The sequence below is a fragment of the Rhinopithecus bieti genome, unplaced genomic scaffold, assembly GCF_001698545.2.
Source record: "Rhinopithecus bieti isolate Rb0 unplaced genomic scaffold, ASM169854v2 scaffold_21649, whole genome shotgun sequence".
Taxonomy (NCBI): Eukaryota; Metazoa; Chordata; class Mammalia; order Primates; family Cercopithecidae; genus Rhinopithecus; species Rhinopithecus bieti.
In genome coordinates, this window is record NW_016811584.1 from 849,103 (window position 1) to 869,423 (window position 20,321).

A 20,321-nucleotide genomic window follows, 5' to 3' on the forward strand; every position below is an offset into this window, starting at 1 on the left:
TGCTTTCAAATAAGGAAAGAAAAAAGTGGACAAAGCTAAGTTATAATATATATAGGGATAGGCAAATGGATAATAAAAATTACAAAGGAAAGTGACATAATTTGCATTTGTGTCCCCACCCAAATCACATGTCTCACTGTAATCCCCAGTGTTGAAGGAGGGGCCTGGTGGCAGGTGACTAGATCATGGGGCGGACTTCCCCTTGCTGTTCTTGTGATAATGAGTTCTCAGGAGACCTGCTTGTTTAAAAGTGTATAACACCGTCCCCTTCGCTCTCTTCCTCCTGCTGCAGCCATGTAAGAAGACATGCCTGCTTTCCCTTCCCCTTCCGCCATGATTGAAGATTTCTTGAGGCCTCCCCAGCCATACTTCCCGTACAGCCTGTGGAACTGTGAGGCAATTAAGCTTCTTTTCTTTATAAATTACCCAGTCTTGGCTGGACACAGTGGCTTATGCCTGTAATCCAGCACTTTGGAAGGCCGAGGCAGGTGGATCACTTGAGGTCAGGAGTTCGAGACCAGCCTGGCCAACGTGGTGAAACTCAATCTCTACAAAAAATACAAAAATTAACCAGGCGTGGTGGTGGGTATCTGTAATCTCAGCCACTTGGGAGGCTGAGGCAGGAGAATTGCTTGACCCTGGGAGGCAGAGGCTGCAGTGAGCTGAGAATGTACCATTGCACTCCAGCCTGGGCAACAGAGTGAGACTCTGTCTCAAAAACATAAATAAATAAATAACCCAGTCTCAGATAGTTCTTTATAGCAATGCAAGAACAGACTAATACAGAAAGTAAGGCAGAGATTACCACAAAAGTCAGGAGAGTGGTTATTCTTGAAATCAAAACAGCATGGTACTGGTACCAAAACAGATATATAGACCAATGGAACAGAACAGAGGCCTCAGAAATAACACCACACATCTACAACCATCTGATCTTTGACAAACCTGACAAAACAAGCAATGGGGAAAGGATTCCCTATTTAATAAATGGTGCTGGGAAACCGGGCTAGCCATATGCAGAAAATTGAAACTGGACCCCTTCCTTACACCTTATACAAAAATTAGCTCAAGATGGAATAACGACTTAAAATTAACACCTAAAACTATAAAAATCCTAGAAGAAAATCTGGGCAATACCATTCAGGACATAGGCATGGGCAAAGGCTTCACGACTAAAACACCAAAAGCAATGGCAACAGAAGCCAAAATTGCCAAATGGGATCTAATTAAACTAAAGAGCTTCTGCACAGCAAAAGAAACTATCATCTGAGTGAACAGGCAACCTACAAAATACGAGAAAATTTTTGCAATCTATCCATCTGACAAACGGCTAATATCCAGAATCTATAAAGAACTCAAACAAATTTATAAGAAAAAAACAAACAACTCTATCAAAAAGTGGGTGAAGGATATGAACAGACACTTTGCAAAAGAAGACATTTATGTGGCCAAAAAACATAAAAAAATGCTTATCATACACTGGTCCATTAGAGAAATGCAAATCAAACACAATGAGATACCATCTCACGCAGTTGAATGGTGATCATTAAAAAAGTCAGGAAACAACAGATGCTGGAGAGGATGTGGAGAAATAAGACCATTTTACACTGTTGCTGGAGTGTCCAATTAGTTCAAGCATTGTGGAAGAGCAGTGTGGTGATTCTCAAGGATCTAGAACCAGAAATACCATTTGGACCCAGCAATCCCACTACTGGGTACTAACCAAAACAAAGGATTATACATCATCTACCCTATGCTAAGACCACATGCACAACGTATGTTTATTCCAGCAACTGTTCACAGCAGCAAAGACTTGAAACCCAACAATGCAATCAATGATAGACTGGATAAAGAAAACATGGCGCATATACACTACAGAATACTATGCAGCCATAAAAAAGGATGAGTTCATGTCCTTTGCAGGGACATGGATGAAGCTGGAAACCAACATTCTCAGCAAACTAACACAGGAACAGAAAACCAAACACCACACGTTCTCATTCATAAGTGGGAACTGAACAATGAGAACACACAGACATAGGGAGGGGACCATCACACACTGAGTCCTGTTGGGATGTGGGGGGCTAGGAGAGGGAGAGCATTAGGAAAAATGCCTAATATAGATGATGGGTTGATGGGTGCAGCAACCAGCATGGCACATGTATACCTATGTAACAAATCTGCATGTTCTGCACATGTATCCCAGAACTTAAAGTATAATTAAAAAAAAAAAAAAGAATGGAGGAAGTGGGCTGGTTTGAGCAAGACCTCTTGGAGTGTTTCTGGGTAACTAAAAAGTTCAAAGTCCTTACATGAGTGTTGGTTCAAAAGTGTTCATCTTATAAAAATCATTTACTGTGCATGTGTTTAAGCTGTTTGCATTTGCATTGTATTTAAAAATTTTACTTCTTTTTTCAACTCACATCATCTTGGACTCTATAACTTAACTATGGAATAACGACCAACTGGATTTGTGTAGAATTTGTTCTGTAAATAGAGAAAATAACAAGTCTCTTCTCATGTTTTCATAAGTTCTCATTGCTGCAATAACTATTTCATATCCAACTTCCATTTGCTTGTCTCTACTCATGAATCAAAGCATATCTGCTTGAAGACAGACAGCATGTCTAAGCAAAGCTCGGCCAGAGAAAACCTTCCATGATGGACAACCTAGGGTCTAAAAGGCCTGCGTAGTCACTAAAAGTATAATGCCTCCTTCCTTTGATGTCTGTTAAAGTATTTTTAAGAATTACTATGTACAGAGAAGAACTTTAAAGCAGATGAAGGCAATAATGATGTTATTATTATGACATCTATTGCTATGGCATGCCTGGGGCTAAGTATTTAATGGACTTCATCAAATTTAATCTTTATAACAACCCTAAGAGATGGATATCATGTTTTCTTAGTAATTCTGCCCGGTTCATACTGTTATTCCTCCAACAGGCTATGCTCGTTCTCACCTCTGGACCTTTGTACATGCTGTTTCCTTTACCCGAAATGCACTGCCCCCAACTATTTGCATGGCTGGCTTCTGCTCTGCCATCAGATCTTAGCTTGGATACTGCACACTTCTCAATTCACAATCATCCTTCTTTTCCTTTCTGGTACCCCTTAAAATATATTCCCAATATATTTACCACTCATAAAAGCAAGTGTCCAATGGGATTATTTATTCCTTGACACAACTACAGTAAAATCTTCCAAAAGTAACAGATAACCCTGATGACTGAGTCATCCTGGAATTTTTTTTCAACTAGAATGAACAAACTATCTTGAGATACATACTTGTTAACAAGGAGCCATGAAAAAAAGGAAGCAATTTATACAGGTTTGGCCAGGACAAATGGTCTTGTTAATTACTTTAGAGAATAAAGAAAGCACTGGGTGTGGTAGCTCACGCTTGTAATCCCAGCAATTTGGGAGGCCGAGGAGAGAAGATCACTTGAGGTCAGGAGTTTGAATCCAGCCTAGCCAACAAGGTGAAACCTTGCCTCTACTAAAAATACAAAAATTAGCCAGGTGTGGTGGTGAGTGCCTGTAATCCCACCTACTCGGGAGGCTGAGGCAGGAGAATAGCTCAAACCCGGGAGGTGGAGGCTGCAGTGAGTAGAGATCGCGCCACTGAACTCCAGCCTGGGTGACAGGGCAAGACTTTGTCTCAAAATAAAGGGAGACAGAATAAAGAAAGTAACCGTGCCCAATCTCAAATGCCAACCTTCAGGCTGAGAAGTGAGAAAGCCTACCCTCCGTGCAAAAATGAAACCAAAGAGAAGAATCTTAAATTCTCATTGAAACAGCTGTACATGGGGTCTGGTTAGTCAAGTTTTAATTGCAAAATTTAAGCAACAATAAAGATAGCAAACACAATTCTTCAGCTATGAGAAGAAAGAATAACGATAGCTGTATGCACTTAAACCAACAGGGAAGTATACAGTGTTTCTGAAATTTATTTCATAGCTAAAATTTTTGTTTAGCTTGGTTTTGTGGCTGACTTTGCAGCCTATATGTGCAGGGCTTTATAAATACTCTTCAGGGATCCTGCCTCCCCATAGCATCAATCAAATTAACCAAGTAGCCGTCAAAGTCCGTTTGGAGAGCCCTATGTGGCCCAAACCAACTGCAGGCAAACCGCGTGGCCACAGGAGCCGTGCCATTTCCTCCTCAGTCACCTCACTCCTGTGGCCTCTGGCCTGGAGACGGTGTCCAGCCTCTCAATTTACGGGAACCCCTCGCCCACCTCCAGTGCATGGGTATGCAAGGCCATATTTAGCTCAACCTACGCATAGTTCACTTTACCCAACCAGGTGAAGCCAGACACCAAGTGAGCACAAAGAAGAAAGGGCTTTCTGTCTCAAGTATCTGTCTGTGTGAAGTCAGTGGCCACTTTGGTGCCTATGTGTCAAATTCTTTGGGTGTTTAATTTAGAGGTGGAAAATACAGCCATCTAACTCTAGCAAGCAAAATTAAGGAGGCCATGATGTTTCATGGCAAGAAAATAAAACCACTTGAAAATGGATATACATATGTGTGTGTGTGTGTGTATGTGTGTATATATATAAATGCATATATACCATATGTGCATGTGCACTCAATGAGGGTATGGCTTGCTGCCAAACATTAAGAAAAGTTTGAAAAATTTATGATGCTGGGAAAAAGTATACAAAGACATAAATCTCGCATTTTTCTCCCAATCAGTGCTTAACTATCTGAACAGGCATGCAAATCTTCAATACAGTTTAACCCTAGGAATTTCAAGTTTAACAGAAAACCTGAAATTAGCAATGACCTCCACAAAACATATCAGAATATGACTGAATATGTGGTCAATGCTAAGTGTAGTAATGATAATGATGACAAAAGTAATTGTGACTGTCATTTCCAGAGTACACTCCCATGCACAAAGAACTGTGATAATGACTTTGCATCAAGAGGTCATTGATTCACACAAACTGGTGAGGTAGCTAGTCTTCTTATCCCCGTTTTAAAGATAAGAAAACTGAGGCACAGCAAGAGTAAGCAAACTGAAAATCACACAGCTGTGAAGTGGTAGAAAAAGGAAAGGATTCCAGGCGTATGTAACTCTAGATTGAAGAACGAAAAGAGATGGCCACTGATATGCAGCCTCCCTGCTGAAATGAGGAACTGGAAAGAAATGAAATCCAGATATAGACAAATAAATAAAATTGGGAAGAACTCAGGAAATTTCTGGATAATTTAGGCCTCCAAGGAATCAACATCACCCACAATGTCTACATAATTTTGGCAATATGAAGTTTTTGTGTGATTACAAATGACTTTGAATTTTTTGCAGTATAGAAGGAGTCATTTGAAAAATTCAAAATCCAATCAGTGTATTATTTATATGATGCTTAAAAATTAGCTTGCTTCATTTCAAATAAAAAAATCATGCGGTCTGGGGAAAAAAAAGATAAGGTTACAAAACATGCCAGACTGTTTCCATCTCTGTGCACACCATCCTCATTCTAAGCAGTGACCTTGGAGGCTGTGACCTACTCCAAAGATGTAGCCTTTACTCCATGACATTTTGGGAAACAGCTTTGGAACCATCTTCAGAGTTAGGCACAGCACCCTGCCAGAAGCATAACTTTATAGCCACATGTTTTTTAGAACCAAGTCTGGAGAATAAAGCTGCTGATCAAAATAGGAAATGCTGGCTTTAGGTAAGAACATGTTGTGATTACAAAAGAGTAAGATCTCTTGCATGGCTTTCGAGGTGGTCAGAGGAGTTCCAGAAAGCTTTTGAGTAATAGTTGCCATGCTGGGAAGTGAATACGAGTTCCACAGGGTGATAGCTGAGAAGGAAAACATTCATTTGTAATGTGAGTGCCAAAAACTAGACTATTGAAGATGGTGGCTGTGATGTAGTCCCAGTGCTTACACAGGTTTAGTGTTCCCTGCATGGAGCCCAGCACACAGCAGGTGACCACGGCGCATTTGCTGAATAGCTCAATTACTCCATCCATCTGTCAGTTAGACAATGAACAAACTCTTGGCTAGTGAGAAAATCCCTTGCTCACATAACTGCTATTGGTCAAGACCTAAACACTCAGAAAAAGTATGGCTTCGCTTAGGGAACCAAAATATGAAGAAAAAGTTGCTCTGAGAACCAGATGGCTCATTTTGCCATCTTTCTGAACATTTTTCCAGTCAGCAGGCCATGTGCCCTAGATGTGTGCATACAGGGTGCCTGTCACACAAGGCCATTGCTCTGAGGGCAGGGTGGAAATTAGGTTTCCTCTGGCCCCTTTGTTACACTGTCCTCCCTGCTCTCCAGACAGCCATTCCAAGCAGCTTCTAATGAGAAAGGTGCCCTCTGCAGCTTCACAGAGAAATGAAAAACAGCTAGGGTAGATCAACAATAACACACATCTTCAAATGCCAACAAGAAGGCCTCTTGCAGGAATCTCTGTTCAAACAAACTTCATGACAAAATCTAGATGGTGCATTGTTTATTCATGGTTGGCCTATCTGATTATTCAGTTATTCATGTATCCCACTTTTATGAATAATTAATAATTACTATCTTATTACCTATCAGACACTGAAAAGACACAGGTCCTCCCTTTGAAGGAGGTCTCCATTGAGTCTCAGGCAGAACACACACTCCTGCTCTCTGCCGAGTCCCCAGCACGGGCTGATGGGCGTTGGCACTCTTCTCTTCCCTCACAGACACAGCCTCAGCCCTTCTCTCCTGCATGCTGAGAAGCCACTACCAATCCTCAGAGCTGCTATGGAAGCTTATTTGCAACTCTGCTCACTTATAATAATTCATTTATTCAGTTAGTCAAAAAGTATTTACTGAATGTCTACCATGGGCCAACTCTGCTTTGGACACGTTAGTCCTACATTCTAGGAGGAGGGACGATGGACAAAGTGCCTGTGTGCTCATGGGAAAGACAGATAAACAAGTCTACAAATAACTGTACATTATTATTTTAGGCTGTGATATAAATGATGAAGAAAGATAAAGACAGAAACATAAAGAAAGACAAGAACTATTAATTAGAGCATTCAGAGAAAGCCTCTCTGAGAAAATGACATGGGAGCAGAAACCTACATGAAATGAGTAACTCACACACATGCCTGAAGAAAGAACCTTCTAGCCAAAGGACCAGCTTGTTCCAAGGGCAAGGGAGGGTTTGGAGACTGGAGTGCTGAAGCAGTCAGTGAGGGAAATGATGGGAGGACAACATGGGGTCCCAAAGAGAGCCAGGGCACAAGGCGCTATAGGCTATGGTAAGTAAGGTCTTTACAGAGCCCTCACCAATGTAAATGCTGAACAATAACATGACATCATCAGCATCCTAGCAACATCATCATGGCATCAACCTGCATTTACTCTGTGCCAGATGCTGTTTTCTAAATGACCACACAACACTAGGAGGCAAGTACTGCCATCATCTGAAACTTAACAACCTTGTTGCACAACACACAGCTAGTAAGTGACAGCATCAGGAGTCAATGCAGAAGTCAACGATCTTAACCCATGTGGTAAAAACGTCCCTTAGAAAAGCAACCACAGGCCAGGCGCAGTGGCTCACGCCTGTAATTCCAGCATTTTGGGAGGCCAAGGCAGGTAGATCACTTTTTGTCAAGAGGTTGAGACCAGCCTGGCCAACATGGTGAAACTGTCTCTACTAAAAATACAAAAATAAGCCAGTTAGTAGATGAGCCAGGCTCAGGCCTCTAATCCCAGCTACTTGGGAGTCTGAGACAGGAGAATCACTTAAACCCAGGACGCGGAGGTTGCAGTGAGCCAAGGTTGCACTACTGCACTTTAGCCTGGGTGACAGAGTGAGACTTTGTCTCAAAAACAAAACAAAACAAAAAAAGCAATTACAGTCCGGCCTGGTAAAAAGATAAAAAAATATTCACACCTAGTCAAAACCTGTAAAACAAGCTAATGATCTGTGAGTAGATGGCTGTGGCTTTGTGCAAGACTCCAGCTAGTGGGTCACAAATTAGTTCCTAAGGTACGGGGGTCAGACCTCTCAGAGGGGAAGATAAGGTGCAGGGAAGGCTGCACCAGATGATGGAAAAGCACCTCCAGGGAGTCAGTGTTAGGCAGAGGAGGCTTGTGAAGAGTTCATGTGACACTGTTCCATGAAACACAAGAGGAAAAAAGAGCACATGTTGTGTAATAAGTGATTTTGAATGTAACTAAATTGATAATATAAATATCATAAGTAGATACCTTGACTATTTTATCTATATCTCTGTAAGTTTCTATATTGAAACTTGAAAATTTCTCTTTGAGAAATAGTAGATGAGTTTGTATTCAGGGTGGCTTACGTTTGGGTACATGAGATTATATTTACTGACTCATAAATGATGGAAAGAAGTGGTCATCAGAACCGGGGATAGAGGCCCAGCCCTTAGCCTAGAAACACATGCAGGGAGCCCCAGCAATGCTGTAGGAGCTGACTTGGGTGGAAAAACTCAAGCTGCCTTTACTTAGAAGGTTCATCTTTTAAACTCATAGTGCTGCTTAGTCCAATCTACCAAAAAGCCCTATGCCCACGTTTCCCAGCACGTCTTATGATTATGTCTTCATGGTTCTCTCTGTCCATTAGACAGGGCATAAGAGAGAAGAACCTAGCCTCGAAAAGCCAAGAGGTTCGTTCAGAGCCTAACATGATGGATGTGGAATGAATGAATAGATCAAAACGTTATTTTCAGAAGCATTTAAAATATAGAGCTATGTCCTTATTTTTATACGGGAAATAATAAGCTTTGAGAATTAAAAGCATTACAGAAAAGAATGTCCTCGCCCAACTGCCATCTATCTCCCAGACTTCATATCTAACTATGATCTCATTCTAACTACTACCCTGGTCTCAACCACTGGACTCTAACATACATGTGGTAATTCCTACAAAGTGAAACTGTATTCTGGTGAACCAAGCAACAGTCAAGAATGACCTTCATCCCTCATTTCAACTAGGAGGAAAATAACCTTGCAAGATGAGTAAAAGGTAAAGCCGTCATTAAGTCAGGTTAAGAGAGGTGCGGTTCATTCAGAAATCACAGGCCCATTTCTGAACAGACCCAGGCATCTAGGAGACATACACTCAAGGTCATATTGTTTAACTGTTAACATTTTTAAATGTGCGGTTTTCTAATTTCTTATAAGGATCCTTTCACAGCCAAAAAAGTACAACCAAAATAAAAACAAGTCTGCTAGTAATGACACAGGGACGCTCTGTGCTTCATTTTCAAGCCATATAATTGACTTTGACAGCATAACATGAGCCCAGAGCACTATATTCCATACTGCCTTAGCAGAAAAAAAAGGTAAAATTGCATCCAAGTGACAATTAACAATGGATACTTTAAAATTCAATTTTATCTTTTAAACCTGGAAAATGTCTACATCTTCCCCCAAAACATTCATCAATTTTTTTAAAAAAATTATCAAATTTGGATTTGGAGTATAGCATAATGTGAGCTTGTAATTAGAAATCAATGTGGATTCCAGGATCAAGAAATAATAGATGAAAATATTACTGTACCTTTCATAAACATTTTTCAGTTTGCTTTATGTCAGCTTTCTTAATGAGGTACAATTCTTTAAAAGTACATCAGAATTAGAATTTTCTTGGCCCGTCATTATAACAGAGCTGTTTTTCAACCAAGTGGCAGGGGCAATCCAGGTGAATTCTGCTTCAGCAAAGACAATATTATGCTTAATAAAGTATTACTGCAGAATTTGTCCAAACTCAAACTCTAATCGAAGAAGTAATTGCATATGTCTGTTATCATCAGCAAGAATTGCCTAAATCAGCATTTGCCCAAGTTCCGTAAAATGCTAATACTTTGCATTGTTAATAAATGCTCGAGTGGGAAAGAAAAGGGCTCCTTTTGTCAAGTGATTTAGAGAAATTTTAAATTGAAGAATATCAAACATTTCTTTTGACTGCAGGACTTCTCAGAGTCTTTAACATGTTAATATGCACAGTACTCTTAAAGTAAAAGAGTATATATTATTTTCCAGGGGCATTTGACAAATGAAACCCCTTTTCCTTGTAGTATTCCATAGAACCATCACTGATAAACATGTTTTGTGAAATGTGAATCTAGACAATATCAACCCTCTTTTAGTCAAATTAGTCTCTATTCTATTTTCCCACAGCTCACTATGACCTGAACAATTAGGAGAAAAATAGCCCCTGCTGACATAGTGGCTTATTAAAACAATAATCTACTTCACAAACAATTACATTTTAAAGCCACATAGTTCCTTCCCTTGAGAAATGTCTGTAAGCCAGGTGGCTCAATTCTGAGAAGTTCCTGCACTGTGTATCTTGTGTCCCGACTGTTAGAGTTCTAATCTGTCTTACACCAAAAAAGTAACAACTGGTGGATGTATTATTATAACTGATTGCTCTAAAGAAAACAAAATGTGTTGGTGCACACTACGAATGTCTCAAAATGGCAGACCCTGCACTCCAGATAGAAAACAGAGAGAGTTCTTAGAATGACTTACATTTAAAGCCAGGTATTCTATATTACCAGGATGGTGCCAAGAAGACTGACTTCCCTAGATTCCCAACAGAAGGACATCCCTGCTCCTGACCTGCCTGTTCTATTTTTGGCAGTAGCCTCTCCAGTTGGCCCATGAGCCTCCCCCTTGGAAGGTACTTTTAAATCACCACATATATGCACCCTTCAATTAGTCCCCAGATGCCAGGATTTCAGAGTTGAAAGGGCCTTACTTCAATACAAGCCTCTCTTTTGTAGATGAAAAAACTGAGGCTTAGAGGAAAAAAAAAATCACTTGAGTCTAAACTAAAAACCAGATCCCCTCACTTCCTGCTTGATACGGTCATCTCTCACCCACTCAAGCTCAGAGACCCACGGATGACCTGAGGTCCAAAAGGCCTTCCAGAAGCTTCTGTTCTGGCTCACGAGAGCCAAGGCTCCAGCGGCAGCCACAACTTCGTTGTTACCTCTTTCAAATGCTCTTCTGTCTCAGAGCACACAGCAGCCCAGTAATGCATGTTCTGGTTGACTTTCAGAAGCTACTGCAAATCAAATGCTGGGGGAAGGATATCTTTCGTCAAAAGAAAAGATCTTGAGATATTCAAATGTAAGACATTTTGTCTTACTTGTTACAGCTCAGTAGGTTGCACAGAGCCTAGCACACAAAAAGTCCTCAAAACACATCATTGGGAATGCTTGATAAACTGAAGGCAGAGTCTTATACACCTTTAAGAAGCATTTAAGTCTAACTCACTACTTAAAAGAAAGCTTAATCCCTTTCCATAAAATCCATGCCAAAGCCCCATTACCCAAGTTTATGCCACCTACTTTTCTATCTGTTTTGGAGGGTCCTGACCAGCATCTTCATGTTGATACAGTTACTGTGCCCAATAGAAGTCAAGCAAAGAAACAGCCCCACTCAGGAGACAGAAAGGTGTCCAGTTTATGACTGAGACCTGAGAAACAGCATCGGCTCTTTCTCTTGTTTAATATCACCAAGTTTCAATCTTCTTTTCTGTAAAATGGTTTCAAAGATAGTAACATCTTCATTAGTTTGTTGGGACAGTTAAACAATTCATTGTGTGTACACAGCAACTTGGCCAACTATGATTGCTTTTTAATGGCTGCTTATATTGAAAGGAATTATGAAGCTGGGTGGGTAAGACTTGTCTTGGGATCAGTTGCATGTATCTGCCATGGGTGTCAATGAAGAGCGTGCAACAGACACATCAGGTGTTTGCTGTAGATGTAGATGCACTGCCCTGATACCCCTTAGGACCAAGACACTGTCTCCAAGTGCCAGGGATGTGCTTTCCCTGAGAGCTGCTTTGTCTAAGATTACACCCTTCTCCTGGCATTGCCCACCTCCATTGACTCAATTAGGGTCAACAGCCCTCCAAATGACTATCCCAGCTACAGAGCAACTGACAGGGACTGCTAAGGCCTTTGCTGCAACTACATTACAGTTTGGCTTTTCCCTGTGCCTAACCCTGCTTCCCTCCCTTTCTGAGAGTACTCTCAATAAACTTCTTGCATGTTCATCTCAGAGTCTCAATTTCCCAGGGAACACAACTGAAGACATTATCCTTGGCCTAACTCATTGTTCAATAAAAAGCAGCTATCATTCTTTTGGTTGAATTTTCTAAAATATCCACACTTGTTTTCCATCACAAGAGACTTCCTGACTCTCTTTATGGGTGACATCCTTTTATGGATGGAGAAAAGTGGCAAAGATATAAATAACTTAAACTAATTTTTATTTATCATCTAAAGAGTCCTAAACTCTGCAGTCTGTTCTCACAGTAATTATCTCCACCACCGATTTACTACTTCTTTAGTTACCCTAGTTTTAAAGACATAAGAGAGGCACAGGAAATGATAGAATATCCTGTTATAAAACATACATAAAGCTTAGTTTATTCACAATAACTAAGTAATTTTATGTAATTTTAGATGCTCAGTCTAATACCCAGTGCTGAGGAGAATAAGCCTTAGGTATAGGCTTGAAGATTTTAACCATTCAAATCCTACCAAAGGTAGTCTTACCTTATGGAACCAGTGGGCTGCACAAATGGCACTGGGCAAGGATGCAGAAGGCCTGGTATCTGGTCTCCCCTCCGCCAATAACTCCCTCTAGGATCATGGGCAGGTCATTTCCCTTTGCTGGGCCCTACTTCCTTCATCAGCAAAACAAGGAACTTATACTAAATGAAGTCTAAGGTCCTTTCTAGTAAGAAAAACTTATGATTGTTTAAACCTTGTAGGGCTTTTTCCAGGCAACATAAATAAGACATAGAAGGAAAGTGTAATCGCAGAGAAGAAATTAACAGTGTCATAAATTCAAGTTACCAACTTCCCAAATGTGTATTACAGGAGAGATGATTAAGTGAATAGGAACAGATTTAATAGTTGTATTTTCCTTTTGCAAGATTTCCATCTAAATCATTGCCTGTGTCATTGATTGTCATTTCCTTAATCTGGAGTGTTTGAATATATAGCTTGGCAATGCTTTGGACAAGCCATAAGTCAAAGTTAACATTTTAAGGAGCTAACCATGCCCAGATCTCTGCCTTGGGCAGCGATGTGCTGAAATACCAGCATCTATTTGAGATATTGGAAGGAGGTTATTGATGTCAGCGTGTCATGCACTGTGATTTGCAGGTGCCCCCCTGACTAACCTCTGGTAGCGATAACTCAGGGTAAACCTGAGGTAATTATCCTGGCCAGGGAGAGCTGGTTTAACTAGACTGGCCCTTTTGATGCATGTTGAACACAATTGCACCCTAGGGATTACACAAGTCCTGTGTGTGAGTTATTACATAAATTCTACCTTGGAAAAAGTAAGAAGGTGTGCTGTCAGAATTTTTTTCTTCTCCCAGTCCCCTTGCTTTCAATGTATGGGTTCTTCAGTAATGCCTTCACCGTATTTACTTTGAAAATGATACTGCACGTGCTATGGAGTGAAATGGAATAGAAGAAGATATAGATGCTCCCAAGCACACACCTCAGAGGTCTCGCTTCCCAGTGGTTTTTGAAGCATGATTCTGGTTCAGAATCTTTTGCCTGAGGAAGCATTTTTTTTTTTTTTCAGTGTACAAAAGCTGAGGCTTAGTCCAATCTTCACAGAAAGAACTCTCAAACTTTTGGTACCTCCTTAAGGCTTTATCTTCAATGAGACTCACAACTGCAGACCAGTCACAGAACAATTGTTTTGACTCTCAGTTTCCTCATCTATAAAATAAAGATAGATAAACTGGCCCTACCAATCCTCAAGGCCAGAAAAAGGATCCAGCATGAAGATCACCCCCATGAAAGCAATTTAGAAAGCACACAGGGCTCTGGCTTCGATGGGCTGTTGTTTTGTTATCGACTAAACGAATCATCAGCAGTGGTTTTAATGAACATACAAAAATGGGGTCTCCAGTTTATAGTTCAAGCTTCACCTCAAAATAAGCCCATAGATCAGAGTCAGGGATAAACAGAGGCAAGACAGACTCTACAAACCTAGCCCTTCTCTCTCCTTAGAACTGAACATGGCATTTCTTTTAGGAAAGGATCCACGTCTGCTTCTAGTTTTCACTGGAGCTCACAAAAGGATGAACACTTATTGATTTTCCCTTATTGATTTCTATTTCAGGGACCAAAAGGCACAAAATAGAATAACATCTAAAAAATAGTGTGAGCTTCCTTAGAAAGCCCCCTCAAAATAAGAGATTACTGTACCATTCAAGCAAGATTTCTTTTTCCAAATCCCCCACCCCAAAGTTTGTCATTTCAAACTCTACCCCCATAACAACAATGATTACATCTGAGAAATACGTTGCATTTCATTCAGCAGGATCTTCAGCCTTCAGCAAACAAACATTCACTTTGCCAAGGACTGCTAAAGAGCCACTAATGGGGTGAAACCTGAAAACCCTTTGGAAAAGAATAATGAACTCCACTCTGTCTTCAGGGGGTAATTTAGTAGGTAGATTAGGCAACACTTGATTAAGGGTAAACCTCTCTTTTCCATAGAAATATATTGTGTTTGTACAGAAGGGCTATATGAAGTGGAGGATTAGGTCAGAAATCCACAGGAAAAAGCAGGAGACGTTTCTCAGAAGAAATATGCAAGTTACTGCACATTTGGAAAAACAAGTCATACTTTATTGGGAGGAAAGAAGAAAAACTCCACATATAACAGTTTTATTTACCTGATTGCACTTGGCTTCTTGGAACATTTCTAACAAATAGTTACTTCCCAAATACATTGCACCGGATGTCTTGTCACCCGTGACAGTCTATGAGTTACTACAAAGAGTAATGACTTTAACTCAAGGCTACCTGAAACTGATTGTCAAATAAGATTTTCTGAGACTGCCTACATGGGCCTGCTACAACAAAAGTCGTTTTTTTGGCTCGTGGGGGATTATGGTGTGAAAGAAAAACAAACGTCAAAATAAATCCCCAAGGAAAGAAAGCACTCCTGTGCTGACCCTCAGTCCTACTCGTCAACATTCCTTGTCCTCTGCAGACTAGCAAATACTTGAGTATTTCTCTTCGTCTGAAACCATGAACAGAGTCTGAAAAAATTAGATGAGGGTCAGTTCACATTTCAACAATGTGATAGGATTTATCCATAACTTAATGGAACTTCCCAATCTCTACCCATCAAGGTAGAAAACTGTAAAACAAACAAATAAAACACTTCACAGTGTTTAAAACAAATCATGATGTTAAGTTCTAATGAAAATTTAAACAAATGTGGATTCTTTTTTAAACCTGGATTAGGATGACCTTTCTCATCTTTTCCACATGTTGAAAATGATGGCTGAAATGGAGCCTCCCTAAATCACTCTACACCGTGCCTACCAAACAGTCATGGAAAACTAGGAACTAAATAAACTCATTTTGACAATGATGAATCTCTTAACTCTGCTGGTCAGGTTTCTTCTAATGGCAGTACTTAGGTAAGTGTACCATAACACATGAACATAGATCACAGTTAAAGTAACAATTTTAAGCTCAGGGAATTGAAAAAGAAATGAATTTAACTTAGTGACTTGGAGAGATGAACATATAGATATGAAGTTTAAAAAATTGCTGCTTAAGATATACACATCCTTCTGCAAAGAAACAACTTAGCAAACCTTGGGAACTCCATAATGAACTATACGTTTTGCTGAAAGCTATGCATTTTTGAGGTTTATGTTGTTTGTTACACTTCCTCTGTTAGCTGATTCCAACTCTAATTGGAGGAGGAAAGTAAAGGAAGTCCCCTTCGAAAAAAGATATTGGCTGTACAGGGTTGCACAAATTAAAAAATAAAATTGTCTTTGTAGTGGCGTAGGCTTTCTTTTTTTTTTTTTTCTTTTTTTTTTTTAGAATTCTATTTAAAAGGACAAGAATAAATGCAGAAACATTCATTTGCCTTTTTTAAAGTGATCACACTTGGGTTTAACCACGGGCAGAGAAGAAACTTTACAGTTCCCTGGGAACCTATAATTTGGAAACGGAAGCACACAAGAACAGACTTTAGTTTTCAGGCAATAAATTGAAGAGAATTCTGCAGACATATAACAGAAAAGGAGCATAAAACATTGGCTTGTGCATTTTTTAGAAAGTTAGTTTATTAACTCGATAAGCTACACATGGAAAAATGCAGCCAAAATCTACAAGGATATCCACTGGGGTTTCAAATTGGCATATTTACTCAGTGAGAAATAGGTAGAGCTTTTTTTAAAAAAAAAAAAAGCATCCCATTCTGGAAATGACGATTTAGTGTGAATCTCCAGAAAGACACCTTGTTGAAAAACCTCCATGTGGGCTCTGATGGGACACACAGAAGCCCAAAGCCCCAAGGTCAGACATAAATATCATGCCCTATAATCTGTGTTCTGGGAAAAGCTCTGCAGAATTATACAAGAAAATCACGATCTTTCACATCCACCTTTCACACACAATTCAACATTAACTTGAAGAATGTTTTAATTTTCCTCCTTATTGCCCAAAATGTTTTTTTAATGCTTTATTGGGAATTTCCATTTACTGGTGTGTGTTCTATATCTGTATTACTCATCAGTGTAAAATAGTTGCAAAGAATTTGTTGGTTGATACTCCCAATGGTCACTGTCTTCTATGATTAAAAGCTCATTATCAGTCTCTCTGGGAGAAAACTCTAGTAACTGAAGTCCACATATGTCAGGTACTGTGCTAGGTTCTTTCACAAACCTCATTTTATTTAACCCACCCATGGAGGTAAAGATTGCAATCCCTATTTACAGATGAAAAAAGTAAAGGTCAGAGAGATTCTCTGCCATACTCAAGGCCTTAAGCTAATAATAATAAGGGCCAGTATTTGAACACTGGCCAGTTCAACTCCATGGTTCTGCATCCTTCCCTTCCTGTTCTCCTTGTCAATGCTCCAAAAAATGATTTGAGAAGCTAAATCAAGAACATTCCCTATTCCTGTAGATTGTGGACGATTTCCTTTAAAAAACAATAATTCAAGTATCTTCAAACAAAATGAGGACTCAGGACAAATACTAAACTGCCACCTTTTTCCAATGAGTCAAGTTCGGCTAACTAGGGTGTATTCTTAGTCACTTCATTTATACTATGTAGACCCACAGGGATCAGAGTGCCAAGCCACGCAGTAGAGGCCACAAGCCAGTGGGCAACTCATGTGCACATGTGCTTCACAGGATCCCAGAGTGTTTAAAAATTCAACTAACTTCCTAAAATCCACAGATTTCACATACAAATTCCCATTTTATGGATTATCTTGGACAATTGGAGGTCCCACCACCCTAGGCCCACCTTTACAGCAGTGTTCAACCAGAGCGTAGTAGCCACTACTCCCTTAGATGAGTAAGGGTTCTTGAGTTCCCTACAGCTCCCCACCACCCTCAAGTATATCCACACACTAAGGCCACCCACAGCTGAACTTTTTCATTATGCATATGCTATTTTTCTTATAGTAGAGAAATACTTCTCCAGGGCTTGTCTTTTTTGATAGACTGAATGATTGGCCTCAATTCTTCACCTCTCCTCGTATCTACTCCCATACATTTTTGTCTTTGTGAGTAGAGTGTACTTTTCCAATCTGTGGCTTGGCTATGTGCTTTGCTTTGGGCCAATGCAAAGGGTGAAAATCACAATATCAGTTCAAAACTAGGCCTTATGAGGCCTAGCATGTTTTGCTTATTCTCTTGTGCCTCAGCAACTGTCACTAGAAGAGTTTTCCCTGGGTTGCTCACACCTCTTTGGCCTCAGAATGAACACGTGTAACAGAGCTACCCCAGACACCACCACAGATGTGCAGTGAGTAGAAGAAGTGCCCAGTCAAACCCATCCTAGAGCAGCTGGGCCAGTTAGTCAACCTGCAAATTTGTAAGAATAAACTATTGGTACTATAAAGCCACTGGGTTTTGGGGTGATTTGTTGCACAGCACAGCATTATTATGGCAATTGCTAACTGACACATCTCTACCAAAAATAAACCATAAAAAACAGGCAGAAAGAACCAGACAACATTATTTTTCCTACACACAAGCCTGTTTCTTATGTTAAAAGCCTAGACCCTGAAAGCATTTGAGTTTGCAATTTCTGTCGGAAAACTATACACTTGTGAAATAAAGAAGACTGGATTTGTAAAATGTTTCATACTGTGCTATATATCTAGGTTTGACTGAGGTGATACAGATTTTGTCTATGCCTTTTGTGTTCTGGTTTGAACAATAAAAAGCATAATCACTCTATCTTCATTCAACTTTGTTACCAACTTTCATACCAACTAGTTGAATCTCTTGGTGCTCTTCTTTGAAGCCTGATCCACTAGCTATTATTGTTGTAGGCAATACCCTACATTATATTTTTCTGGATATAATACCTATTGGGTTGGTTGAAATCATGAAGCCAGTGTACCCAGTTGTTACCAAATGCTTGTGTAGAATAAATCAAAATTAACAGGTGCCAGTGCCACAACCACCAACCAGCCAGGCTAAATCCCGATTGACTGACACTTAAAGGCTTAACAGGCTAACTTGTAAACAGGAAATGCTCAAAACAACAGCAATATTAAAAAAGTCAAGTGCCTCCAGAAAGTTTTGTTTTCGGAAGGCAGTAATTACTGCATCTGAGCACATCTGCTTAACAATCCAGGGAAGTGGGAGGTTTACTCTCTATTAACCTTAACCAGAGACATTTTCATCAAAAGTAATCGTGATTACTTTTTACTGCATTTCAAATGCTATCCTTTATTTGGGGTGGTCAGGAATGCAACTAAGCAATTCCAGACCATGCTATCTTTTATGAATAGGGCTATGAGGTAGTTATCAAGGCCCGTTATGAAAATATTGCTCTACAAAAGTTCATGGGCCAAAACAAGACATTAATTTCCTTAACTAGATGTGTCCTTAGAAAAGAAGAAATTACTATATATAGAAAAGATAAAAACTTTAATGCTCATTGCATATCAGATTAGAACTGTAGAAATACCTCTGCATATAGTAGATAAATCGTTTTTAATGTTTCATTTACCTTTTCCTTGTTATAACAACCATTAGTCATGAACGCTTATTTTGGGCATAGTCAATTCTAAATTATTTATATGCCTTGACTCTTTAACTCTCACAACCACTCTGAAGCAGATGCAATTATTATTCTTCTTTTACAGAATACACCATAGCAAGGTGAGCCCTAGCGTCAGGTCCTTTTTAAAGTTCTGGGCCCACCTGGCCGGGTGCAGTGGCTCACACCTGTAATCCCAACACTTTGGGAGGCCGAGGTAGGTGGATCACGAGGTCAGGAGATTGAGACCATAATGGCTAACATGGTGAAACCCCGTCTCTACTAAAAATAGAAAAAAAATTAGCCGGGCCTGGTGGCGGGCGCCTGTAGTCCCAGCTACTCGGGAGTCTGAGGCAGAAGAATGGCGTGAACCCAGGAGGTGGAGCTTGCAGTGAGCCAAGATCATGCCACTGCTCTCCAGCCTGGGTGACAGAGGGAGACTCTATCTCAAAAAAAAAAAAAAAAAAGTTCTGGGCCCACCTACTATTGTCTCACTATTCAGTGAACACTCCAAATCAAGCATCAATGTAAAGGGCCTTCAGTGACACCAGAAGGCATGTCTAGGACACAGAGAAAAAAAAAACCACTAATATTGACTAACGAGTCCCCATGTGCCATGCCCTATGCAAGGTATTTCCTTGTATTTCCTACTCTGGAATAATTATTGATTTTTCTTTTGGCCAATTAAAAAGAGGAACTATGAGTACATATTGAAATTACCTAACTTCTCCTGTCTCCAAGGAGGAAACCTAATATATGACTGGAGAAAGACACTAATTAATAACCAAACTTTAACATGAACTCCAGCCAACTTGAACTGCTCTGTTTAAAGGCACCCTGGAATAAATAAAGAAACTTCAAAGCAAATGCCCTGTTTTAACTTGAATGTTTTATTGAGTACATGGGGAGCACTCCTTGGCCAAAAATAAGGGTGGTTAATGAGGAAAAATTGGTGTTTCCAGTGAGTTGGTTTGTTTCTAAGATAGAACTGTCCATTGAAAGATAACTATATTCACGGAGAAGACAGAATAATGATCTGTGCCTGAGCCTCGCAGTCTTGAACAAAACAAAACTGGTTTTGTAAACTGTCTGGGATCAGCTGAATGCATCCTCACCCAAATACCTTCTGTGATAATACACACACATTTGCCTTCTTCTATTACCAAAATAATTTAAATATAAATTGAAAACGAAGACATTTCTATGTTTTAAGTTTCTTGCCAACTATATAAATGCAGCCCTTACCTTTTAAGGTGAGTTAC

General features: G+C 39.9%; 1 protein-coding gene across 1 annotated transcript in view; it reads right to left on the reverse strand.

Annotated features, from left to right (window-relative positions):
* ERC2 (ELKS/RAB6-interacting/CAST family member 2) overlaps positions 1-20,321 on the reverse strand; it is a 905,732-nt gene that overhangs the window by 338,656 nt on the left and 546,755 nt on the right.